Source organism: Macaca thibetana, chromosome 2, assembly GCF_024542745.1.
Source record: "Macaca thibetana thibetana isolate TM-01 chromosome 2, ASM2454274v1, whole genome shotgun sequence".
NCBI classification, from domain to species: Eukaryota; Metazoa; Chordata; class Mammalia; order Primates; family Cercopithecidae; genus Macaca; species Macaca thibetana.
Genome location: NC_065579.1, coordinates 94,042,838 through 94,054,901, shown reverse-complemented (window position 1 = coordinate 94,054,901; position 12,064 = coordinate 94,042,838). Strand labels below are relative to the sequence as shown.

Sequence of the window (12,064 nt, the reverse complement as noted above, 5' to 3'; positions counted from 1 at the left end):
AACTATTCTGTACTAAGTAAGATATGCAAAGTGCCCAAAAAGTGCCTAATGCTCAATATATGACTTTGAAACTGAGGGATACATTCTATACCTAAATAGAAAAGAAAAATACCTCAACTATGGCTTTCAATAAGTGAAAAGCAGACAGAAATATAGATAATTTTAAAAATGAGAAAATAAAATGTATATAAATAGTAAATTCCCAAATGAGGGGTATTTTTTAAATATATGATAAAAAGCCAAATTCCAAACCGGCTGCCACTGAACTTCACACCAACCATCCCAAGGGCATACATCTGTGCCCAAAGTAAGTGTCCACATCGGCCCAGCAGCACCCCATTCAGGCCCTACAATTAGGGCATCAGACAGAGGTAGCACTCTACCTCTCCAGCTGCGTCTTCAGTCAAAACCACCAGAGTAGAGTCTACTGTTTCTCTAATGGATTGTCCTAGACAGTCTAGGGCTGTTGCTTTTATTGCTGTTGTTGTTATAATCGTCATTTAGCCTTTCATTCAAAAAAGAGGCTTGATGCTTAATGGTCTCTTTTGGATTTTGGAGATGACACACAGCACATATAAGTATCCTGCTCTCATTCATTTACTAAGTAAACTGTAAGGCAACCAGTTTTGAATGAGGCCTGAAGCAAAAAAAAAGCTGGATAGCAAGTCCAGGTGGCAGAAGAAGCTGCTCTGCCCCTGAAGGTATGCATAACCCAAGGGATCCAATGATTTGCAAAGTGTCTGTAATAAATAGAGCTGCTATGCTGGACCTTTGGGAAATTGTAGAAGTACCACAAATGCTCATAGGGTTTTAGAACAGAGCCATACCCTCTTCTACAGGTAACTGTTCTCCTTTTGAGAAACAGTTCATGCTTGCTACAAGGCCCTGGTGTTGAACCCCTGACTATGAACATCAAGTGACCATGTGGCCTAGATTTCTGCTTCTTCTGATGCTAGGTGTTTATAGTAGGTATCCACTGTCAAGTGGTAATGGCATATAAGGAATCAGGTCCAAGCAGTTCCAGAAGATATCAGTTGCATGGCCAGGCATTCAGATGCCCATGCCACCTATGCCTGTTGCTCTGTCTCCTCTTCCTCAATTCACACCTGTGTCTTCATAGGAAATTCCTTATAATCAACCAATATAAGTAGGGGAAACCTCACGTCTGATTTATGAATGATTCTGTGAGATATAATTGACACCAACCAGAATTGGGCAGATGCAGCATGATAGTCCCACTCAGGGTAGCTCTGCAGGATAGTATTTAAAGGGAATTCCTTCTGGGAGGTAAAATTTCCAGAAGTATATTGATTTTCCACATCACCTGGGCTGAGAGATGCCTAGAAAAATGGACCTACATCAATTTGTGGGCAGTCGCTAACACCATGGTGAATGGGAAATAACGGGATTGGAAGATCAGGGATAACGAGGTCTGGGGAAGAGGCATGTGGATGAACCTTTCAGAATGGGCATAATGTGGTGATATTTGAATGCCTATGTGGAAGCTCGAACACTCTCTGCAGACAAGGCTCTCAATAATCAAGTAGACAAGATGACATCCGTGGAGGTCTCTCAGCCTCTTCCCCAGTGCTCTTTCAATGAGTCTTCGTACAAAATGGACGTGGTAGCCTGTCCCCATGAGGTCAACAACATGGCTATGCATGAGTCCAACTTCATGGACTTCCCCTCTCCTGACCTAATCTATCTCCACTGCTAAGGACCTATCTTTCCAATAGCAGAGGCTAGCACTATTGGGTGTAGAGGGCAGGAATCCAGTCAATCACACGGTGGCAGAGTGATTACACTATACCCCTTCCCGATACGGAGCGGGCAGTGATTTCTCCCTGGAATAGACACGTAGGATTTGCCATCTCTGCCTGTAATGCTCCTGTTTGCACTGTTATCCATCACTTGAGAATACTTAACTGTCAGTTTCCTCCCATTAACCAAGGAACTCATTTTACAGCAATTCGGCCATGAACTCATATCTCTGGAATGCACTAGTCTCACCAAGGTAACATATCACTTGATGAAATGGTAGACTGGCCTACTGATAATTTTGGTTCCACAAGTTTTCTCCTTCTGGACAAGATATTTTCAAAGCACCTCTCTAATCTGATCCTTTTTTGTACTGTGGTTTCTTCAGCAATCCAAGACCCAAATGCAATAAATAAGTTTCTTTTTTTCTTTTTCTTTCTTGTCTTTTTTCGAAGTCTCAATATAGTGAAAGTTGAAATAAATGCTTGAACTAGACTGGAGTGTACATTTTCAAAAGGAAAATAGTTTCAAATATAAAAGCTTAAAATAAATTATCGTGCTTAGCTCAGTCTTTCAAACTGTGACTATATTCAAGCATATATAAGCAATAACATTATAAAGAAATTTGACCCCAGATAATATCCTATTAGATAGATAACAAAAAGGAATGTGAAACTGCTTTAGGTAATAAGAAAAAGAAGCCTCCAATTCAGTACCATGGAAGGAGGGAAATTGTTTAATGATCTTTAACATTGCCTGATCCACTGTGGGTTTCACAAACCCAGCTATACTCTGGTAATTCATCCTCCATCAGCAGGAGGTTCAGACACAAACTTCAATTAAAGTTAGCAACTTCAAAAATAATTAAAGGTGTGTTGTAGAATTCAACAAACAAGAATTATTGGAGGAGGCTGGCAAGATGGTGAAATAGGAACAGCTCCAGTCTGCAGCTCCCAGCAAGACCAATGCAGAAGGCGGGTGATGTCTGCATTTCCAACTGAAGTACCCGGTTCATCTCACTGGGACTGGTTAGACAGTGGGTGCAGCCCATTGAGGGCAGGCAGAAGCAGGGTAGGGCATCACCTCACCCGGGAAGTGCAAGGGGTCGGGGAACTCCCTCTCCTAGCCGAGGGAAGCCCTGAGGGACTGTGCCATGAGGGACCATCCATTCCAGCCCAGATAGTGGGCTTTTCCCACATCTCTGCAACTCACAGACAAGGAGATTCCCTCAGGTGCCTACAGCACCAGGGCGCTGGGTTTCAACCACAAGGTTGGGCAGCCCTTTGTACAGGCACTGTGCTAGCTGCAGGAGTTTTCTTTCATACCCCAGTGGTGCCTGAAATGCCAGCGAGACAGAACTGTTCCCTCCCCTGGAAAGGGGGCTGAATCCAGGGAGCCAAGTGGTCTAGCTCAGCAGATCCCAATCCCACAGAGCCCAACAAGCTAAGCTCCACGGACTTGAAATTCTCGCTGCCAGCACGGCAGTCTGAAGTCGACCAGGGACACTGGAGCCTGGTCAGGGGAGGGGCATCAGCCATTACTGAGGGTTGAGTAGGTGGTTTTCCCCTCACAACGTAAAGGAAGCCACCTGCAAGTTCAAACTGGGTACAGAACCCACCACAGCGTGGCAAAGCCCATGTAGCCAGACTGCCTCTCTAGATTCCACCTCTCTGGGCAGGGCATCTGTAAAAGAAAGGCAGCAGCCCCAGTCAGGGGCTTATAGATAAAACTCCCATCTTCCTGGGACAGAGCACCTGGGGGAAGGGGCGGCTGTGGGCACAGCTTCAGCAGACTTAAACTTTCCTGCCTGCCGGCTCTGAAAAGAGCAGCGAATCTCCCAGCATAGTGCTCGAGCCCTGTTAAGGGACAGAATGCCTCCTCAAGAAGGTCCCTGATCCCCATGCCTCCTGACTGGGAGACACCTCCCAGCAGGGGTAGACAGACACGTCATACAGGAGAGCTCCAGCTGGCATCTGGCGGGTGCCCCTCTAGGACAAAACTTCCATAGGAAGGAGAAGGCAGCAATCTTTGCTGTTCTGCAGCCTCTGCTGGTGATACCCAGACTAACACGGTCTGGAGTGCACCTCCAGCAAACTCCAGCAGACCTGCAGAAAGGGGCCTGCCTGTTAGAAGGAAAATTAACAAACAGAAAGCAATAGCATCAATATCAACAAAAAGGACCCCAGCGGCACAAACCCCATCCGAAGGTCACCAACAAAGAAGACCAAAGGTAGATAAATCCACAAAGATGAGGGAAAACGAGCGCAAAAAGGCTGAAAATTCCAGAAACCAGAATGCTGCTTCTCCTCCAAAAGATCACAACTCCTCACCAGAAAGGGAAGAAAACTGGATGGAGAATGACTTGATGAATTCACAGAAGTAGGCTTCAGAAGGTGGGTAATAACAAACTCCTCCGAGCTAAAGGAGCATGTTCTAACCCAATGCAAGGAAGCTAAGAATCTTGATTGATAAAAGGTTACAGGAACTGCTAACTACAATAACCAGTTTAGAGAAGAACATAAATGACCTGATGGAGCTGAAAAACAGCACGAGAACTTCATGAAGCATACACAAGTATCAGTAGCCAAACTGATCAAGCAGAAGAAAAGATATCAGAGACTGAAGATCAACTTAATAAAATAAACCGTGAAGACAAGATTAGAGAAAAAAGAATGAAGAGGAACAAACAAAGCCTCCAAGAAATATGGGACTATGTGAAAAAACCAAACCTATGTTTGATTGGTGTACCTGAAAGTGCCAGGAAGAATGGAACCAAGTTGGAAAACACATTTCAGGATATTACCCAGGAGAATTTCCCCAACCTAGCAAGACAGGCCAACATTCAAATTCAGGAAATACAGAGAATGCCACAAAGATACTCCTCGAGAAGAGCAACCCCAAGACACAAAATTGCCAGATTCACCAAGGTTGAAATGAAGGAAAAAATGTTAAGGGCAGCCAGAGAGAAAGGTCAGGTTACCCACAAAAGGAAGTTCATCAGACTAACAGCAGATCTCTGTGCAGAAACCCTACAAACCACAAGAGAGTGGACCAATATTTAACATTCTTAAAGAAAAGAATTTTCAACCCAGAATTTCATATCCAGCCAAACTAAGCTTCATAAATGAAGGAGAAATAAAATCCTTTACAGACAAGCAAATGCTGAGGGATTTTGTTACCACCAGGCCTGCCTTGCTAGAGCTCCTGAAGAAAGCACTAAATATGGAAAGGAAAAACTGGTACCAGTCACTGCAAAAGGATATCAAAATGTAAAGACCATCAACACTATGAAAAACGGCATCAACTAAAGAGCAAAACAACCAGCTAGTATCATAATGACAGGTCAAATTCACACATAACAATGTTAACCTTAAATGTAAATGGGCTATATGCCCCAGGTAAAAGACACAGAATGGCAAACTGGATAGAGTCAAGACCCATGTGCTGTATTCAGGAGACCCATCTCATGTGCAAAGACACACATAGGCTCAAAATAAAGGGAAGGAGAAAGATTTAGCAAGCAAATGGAAAGCAAAAAAAAGCAGGGGTTGCAATCCTAGTCTCTGATAAAACAGACTTTAAACCAGTAAAGATAAAAAATGACAAAGAAAGGTATTACATGTGGTAAAAGGGATCCATGCGACAAGAAGAGCTAACTATCTGAAATATATATGCACCCAATACAGGAACAGCCAGATTCATAAAGCAAGTTCTTAGAGACCCACAAAAAGACTTAGACTCTCACACAATAATAATGGGAGACTTTAACACCCCACTGTCAATATTAGATAGATCAGTGAGACAGAAAATTAACAAGGATATTTGGGACTTGAACTCAGCTCTGGACCAAGCGGATCTAATAGACATCTACAGAACTCTCCACCCCAAATCAACAGAACATATGTTTATCTTAGTACCACATAACACTTATTCTAAAATTGACCATATAATTGGAAGTAAAACACTCCTCAGCAAATGTAAAGGAACAGAAACCATAGAAGTCTCTCAGACCACAATGCAATCAAATTAGAACTCTGGATTAAGAAACTCACTCAGAACACACATGGAAAACACACAACTACATGGAAACTGAACAACCTGTTCCTGAATGACTACTGAGTAAATAAATAAGCTCTTTGCAACCAATGAGAACCAAGACACAATGTACCAGAAACTCTGGGACACAGCTAAATCACTGTTTAGAAGAAAATTTATAGTACTAAGTGCCCACAGGAGAAAACAGGAAAGAGCTAAAATTGATACCCTAACATCACAATTAAAAGAACTAGAGGCCAGGCGGGGTGGTTCATGCTTGCAATCCCAACATTTTGGGAGGCCAAGGAGGGCAGATCATCTGAGGTCAGGAGTTTGAGACCAGTCTGGCCAACATGGTGAAACCCTGTCTCTATTAAAAGTACAAAAATTAGCTGGGCATGGGGGCGGGCCTCTGTAATCCCAGCTACTCAGGAGGCTGAGGCAGGAGAATCACTTGAACCCAGGAGGTGGAGGTTGCAGTGAGCCGAGATCACATCACTGCACTCCATCCTGGACCACAAGAGCAAGACTCCATCTTAAGGGAAAAAAATAAAAATAAAAAGAGCTAGAGAAGCAAGAGCAAACAAACTCAAAAGCTAGCAGAAGACAAGAAATAACTAAGATCAGAGTAGAACTGAAGGAGATACACAAAATAACCCTTCAAAAAATGAATGAATCCAGGATCTGGTTTTTTGAAAAGATTAACAAAATAGACCACTCACCAGACTAATCAAGAAGAAAAGAGAAAAGAATCAAATAGACACAACAAAAAATAATAAAGGGAATATCACCACTGATCCCACAGAAATACAAACTACCATCAGAATAGTATACACACCTCTATGCACATAAACTAGAAAATCTAGAAAAAAATGGATAAATTCCTGGACACATACAGGCTTCCAAGACTAAACCAGGAAGAAGTCGAATCCCTGAATAGATCAATAACAAGTTCTGAAATTAAGGCAGTAATTAATAGCCTACCAACCCAAAAAAGTCCAGGACCAGACAGATTCACAGCCAAATTCTACCAGAGGTACAAAGAGGAGCTGGTACCATTCCTTCTGAAACTATTCCAATCAATAGAAAAAGAGGGACTCCTCCCTAACTCATTTTATGAGGCCAGCATCATCCTGATACCAAAGCCTGGCAGAGACACAACAAAAAAAATAAAATTTCAGGCCAATATCCCTGAAGAACATCGATGTGAAAATCCTCAATAAAATACTGGCAAACAGAATCCAGCAGCACATTAAAAAGCTTATCCACCACGATCAAGTCTGCTTCATCCCTGGGATGTGAGGCTAGTTCAACATATGCAAATCAATAAACGTAATCCATCACATAAATAAAACCAATGACAAAAACCACATGATTATCTCATAGATATAGAAAAGGCCTTTGATAAAATTCAACACCCCTTCATGTTAAAAACATCCAATAAACTAGGCATTAATGGAACATATCTCAAAATATTAAGAGCTATTTATGACAAACCCACAGCTAATATCATACTAAAAGGGCAAAAGCTGGAAGCGTTCCCTTTGAAAACTGGCACAAGACAAGGATGCCCTCTCTCACCACTCCTATTCAACATAGTATTAGAAGTTCTGGCCAGGGCAATCAGGCAAGAGAAAGAAATAAAAGGTATTCAAACAGGAAGAGAGGAAGTCAAATTGTCCCTGTTTGCAGATGACATGATTGTATATTTAGAAAACCCCATTGTCTCAGCCCAAAATCTCCTTAAGCTGATAAGCAACTTCAGCAAAGTCTCGGGATACAAAATCAATGCGCAAAAATCACAAGCATTCTTAAACACCAATAACAGACAAACAGCCAAATCATGAGTAAACTCCCATTCACAATTGCTTCAAAGAGAATAAAATACCTAGGAATCCAACTTACAAGGGATGTGAAGGACCTCTTCAAGAACTACAAAGTACCGATCAAGGAAATAAGAGAGGACACAAATGGAAAAACATTCCATGCTCATGGATAAGAATCCATATCATGAAAATGGCCATTCTGTCCAAAGTAATTTATAGATTCAATGCTATTCCCATAAAGCTACCACTGGCTTTCTTCACAGAATTAGCAAAAACTACTCTAAATTTCATATGGAACCAAAAAAGAGCCCATATAGCCAAGACAATCCTAAGCAAAAACAACAAAGCTGGAGGTATCACACTACCTGACTTCAAACTATACTACAAGGCTACAGTAACCAAAATGGTATGATACTGGTACCAAAACAGAGATATAGGCCAATAGAACAGAACAGAGGCCTCAGAAATAACACTGCACATTTACAGCCATCTGATCTGTGACAAACCTGACAAAAACAAGCAATGGGGAAAGGATTCCCTATTTAATAAATGCTGTTAGGAAAACTGACGAGCCATATGCAGAAAACTGAAACTGGACCCTTTCCCTTACACCTTATACAAAAATTAACTCAAGGTGGATTAAAGACTTAAACATAAGACCTAAAACCATAAAAACCGTAGAAGAAAACCTAAGCAATACCATTCGGGACATAGGCATGGGCAAAGACTTCATGACTAAAACACCAAAGGCAATGGCAACAAAAGCCAAAATTGACAAATGGGATCTAATTAAACTAAAGAGCTTCTGCACACCAAAAGAAACTATCATCAGAGTGAACAGGCAACCTATGGTGTTGGGATTCACTCAGGATGGTGGCAGAAATATTAAAGGGAAATATTAGGGAAAGTTACAGGGAATAGTCACAAACCTTTTGGAAGGCCGAAAGGTTACATAGCTGTAATAATTGAACAGGCTGAAGGCAGCTGGGTCTTACCTTACAGCATTAGGTCATAGGGTAAATGCTAGGGACAATAGAGTCTTCCCCAGTTAAGTCTGTTTACCCTACCTCTATTAACTAACCTTTGACACAGATGGTCCTCTAGTGGGGAGGTCAACCAGGAAAACTGCCCCCAATGGTATTTACTCTAGACCACAGTGCCTGAGCTTCAATCATTCCTAGAACTATTCTCTTAACCATGTTAATTATCCATAAGTGTATTACTCAAAGCGTCTGCTGTTAATTCTATACTAAATAAATGCCTGGAGTGCGAGCTGCTCAGGGCGGCAGCTGCCATTCTTTACAGGACTCTCCTCGGAGTCTGTGAGTGACCTCAGACCCTCAGCTGGACTGGCACAGCAGAATATCTGTGTACCAGTGTACTTTATTCATCTGTCGCCGGGTCAAGGGTCTGCAAGGGACAGACTCCCCGCAGCTAGTGGTGCTAAAGGATCACTGCTTCACTACAGAATGGGAGAAAATTTTTGCCATCTATCCATCTGACCAAGGGCTCATATCCAGAATCTACAAGGAACTTAAACAAATTTACAAGAAATAAAAAACAACCCCATCCAAAAGTGGGCAAAGGATATAAACAGACACTTCTCAAAAGAAGACATTTATGTGGCCAACAAACATATCAAAAAAAGCTCATCATCACTGGTCATTACAGAAATGCAAATAAAAACCACTATGAGATACCATTTCATGCCAGTTAGATTGTCGATCATTAAAAAGTCAGGAAACAACAGATGCTGGAGATGATGTGGAGAAAGAGGAACACTTTTACACTGTTGGTGGGAGTGTAAATTATTAATTCAACCATCATGGAAGACAGTGTGGCAATTCGTCAAGGATCTAGAACCAGAAATACCATTTGACCCAGCAATCTCATAACTGGGTATATACCCAAAGGATTATAAATCATTCCATTATAAAGACACATCCATACATATGTTTATTGCAGCACTATTCACAAGAGCAACGACTTTGAACCAACCCAAATGCCCATCAGTGATAGACTGGATAAAGAAAATGTGGCACATATACATCATGGAATACTATGCAGCCATAAAGAATGAGTTCATGTCCTTTGCAGGGACATGGATGAAGCTGGAAACCATCATTCTCAGAAAACTAACACAGGAACAGAAAACCAATCACTACATGTTCTCACTCATAAGTGGGAGTTGAACAATGAGAACATATGGGCAAAGGGAGGGGAACATCACACACTGGGGCCTGTTCGGGGATGGAGGGAAAGGGGAGGGACAGCATTAGGAGAAATCCCTAACGTAGATGATAGGTTAATGGGTACAGTAAACCACCATGGCACATGTATACCTATGTAACAAACCTGCACGTTCTGCACATGTATCCCAGAACTTGAAGTATAATAAAAAAAAACTTAATTATTTATAGTGTGCCTTCACAAACAGCATGTTATTTTCTCATCTTCAAATAACATTTTCTGTTGCATCAAAAATTATATATATTTATTCAAAACAGATTTTAATTTTAAATACTTAATAAAATATTTGTGGTACGTTTCACTTGGCAAAATATTTGTATTTTGCCAAGATTGAGGGATAAAATCTGCCAATCTTTTGTCTATTCTTTTATTCAGTTGGTTCCCCACCCTCACCACAGCCCCCGTCCCCAGCAACTCTCAAAGAGTTTGCAGGATATAGTTTTTAAAACAAATATTTTAGTCCTTAAGAAAAATAATAAACAGGAGTTAGAAATTATTTTCACTATTTGGCAAAATTCTCGTGTAAGAAGTTTCCAAAATTTTCTATCTGTGCTTCCTTCTGTCTTAAGATGGATAAGCTTCACAACAGGGTTCTTCTATTTCACATTCAAATTACATGGACACATGAATAGATCAATAAAAAGCATATTTCACTTAACTCATTCTCAATGTCTTCTTCTGTCTCAGTGGTTTTTAAGGAATTCATCCATTCTTATTGACATGGAAGTAGAGAATAAATTCACCCACTGTCTCCTCTATGAATTGTCTGTACATATTAAATTCTGTGGAGACTAGTTGTCTCCTGTTCTTTTTACTCCTAGCGTTCAATGATCAAAATGATATTTTCTCAAGTTTAGTGACTTTTTAGCATTCAATGACTAAAATGATATTTTCTCAAGTTTAGTGACTTTTCATTTTCAGTTTTCCTGATTGTGATGTCTTGTTTCCTTATCTTTCAAATATTTGGGCAGAAATAATGTGATTATATAGTACATTTATCTTGGAACGTGTATATATTTAAATTATATTTATATAATGAACCATTAAACTTTAATAGCAATTAACATTTTGTGATAAAATTTTCACAGCTACCATTAAATAATTGCTATAATTAAATTATTTTGTGGTAAAGAAATATTACTTATTACAGCATAATTTATGTCATATGAAAATGTTCTTAGACTTAAATTGGAAATGCCACAGCATCATTTTAGTAAAATAAACAAATGGTATGCTTCTTTTTTCATTAAATGCTTTATCTCAAGCATGTTTTCCATGTTAGTCTGATTACCTTTAAGCATCACTCCTAATAGCTGCATTATCTTTTATCAAGTGGATCTATTTACTAACCTGTTTCCTAGTGTTGTACATCGGGGTTGATTCCAAGTTGGTGCTATTTCATAGAGGACTATGATAAACATTTTTGTGCATAAAGGGTATTCCACATTAACGAATTTCTTCTCTTAGGGTAGGTTCCCAGAAATAAGATCATGGGGTCTAAGGCTAAGAATGTTAAGACTCCTTTTTGATGGGGTTGTTTTTATCTTGTAAGTTTGTTTAAGTTCTTTGTAGATTCTGGATATTAGCCCTTTGTCAGATGAGTAGATTGCAAAATTTTTCTCCCATTCTGTAGGTTGACTGTTCACTCTGATGGTAGTTTCTTTTGCTGTGCAGAAGCTCTTTAATTAGATCCCATTTGTCTATTTTGGCTTGTGTTGCTGTTGCTTTTGGTATTTTAGACATGAAGTCTTTGCCCATGCCTATGTCCTGAACGGTACTGCCTAGGTTTTCTTCTAGGGTTTTTATGGTTTTAGGTCTAACATTTAAGTCTTTAATCCATCTTGAATTAATGTTTGTATAAGGTGTAAGGAAGGGATCCAGTTTCAGGGATCCACTTTCTATGTATAGCTAGCCAGTTTTCCCAGCCCCATTTATTAAAAAGGGAATCCTTTCTCCATTTCTTGTTTTTGTCAGGTTTGTCAAAGATCAGATGGTTGTAGATGTGTGGTGTTATTTCTGAGGGCTCTGTTCTGTTCCATTGGTCTAGATCTCTGTTTTGGTACCAGTACCATGCTGTTTTGGTTACTGTAGCCTTGTAGTATAGTTTGAAGTCAGGTAGTGTGATACCTCCAGCTTTGTTCTTTTGACTTAGGATTTTCTTGGCAATGCAGGCTCTTTTTTGGTTCCATATGCAT

General features: G+C 40.3%; 2 protein-coding genes across 3 annotated transcripts in view; both read right to left on the bottom strand.

Moving 5' to 3' along the window:
- RPL14 (ribosomal protein L14) overlaps nt 1-10,272 on the bottom strand; it is a 575,215-nt gene extending 564,943 nt beyond the window's left edge. The window contains exon 1 of the mRNA XM_050780473.1: nt 10,269-10,272. The gene's annotated coding sequence lies outside the window, so the exon portion shown is untranslated. The remainder of the gene's footprint in view (nt 1-10,268) is intronic.
- MYRIP (myosin VIIA and Rab interacting protein) overlaps nt 1-12,064 on the bottom strand; it is a 418,438-nt gene that overhangs the window by 374,794 nt on the left and 31,580 nt on the right. The gene's annotated exons all lie outside the window — the stretch shown is intronic.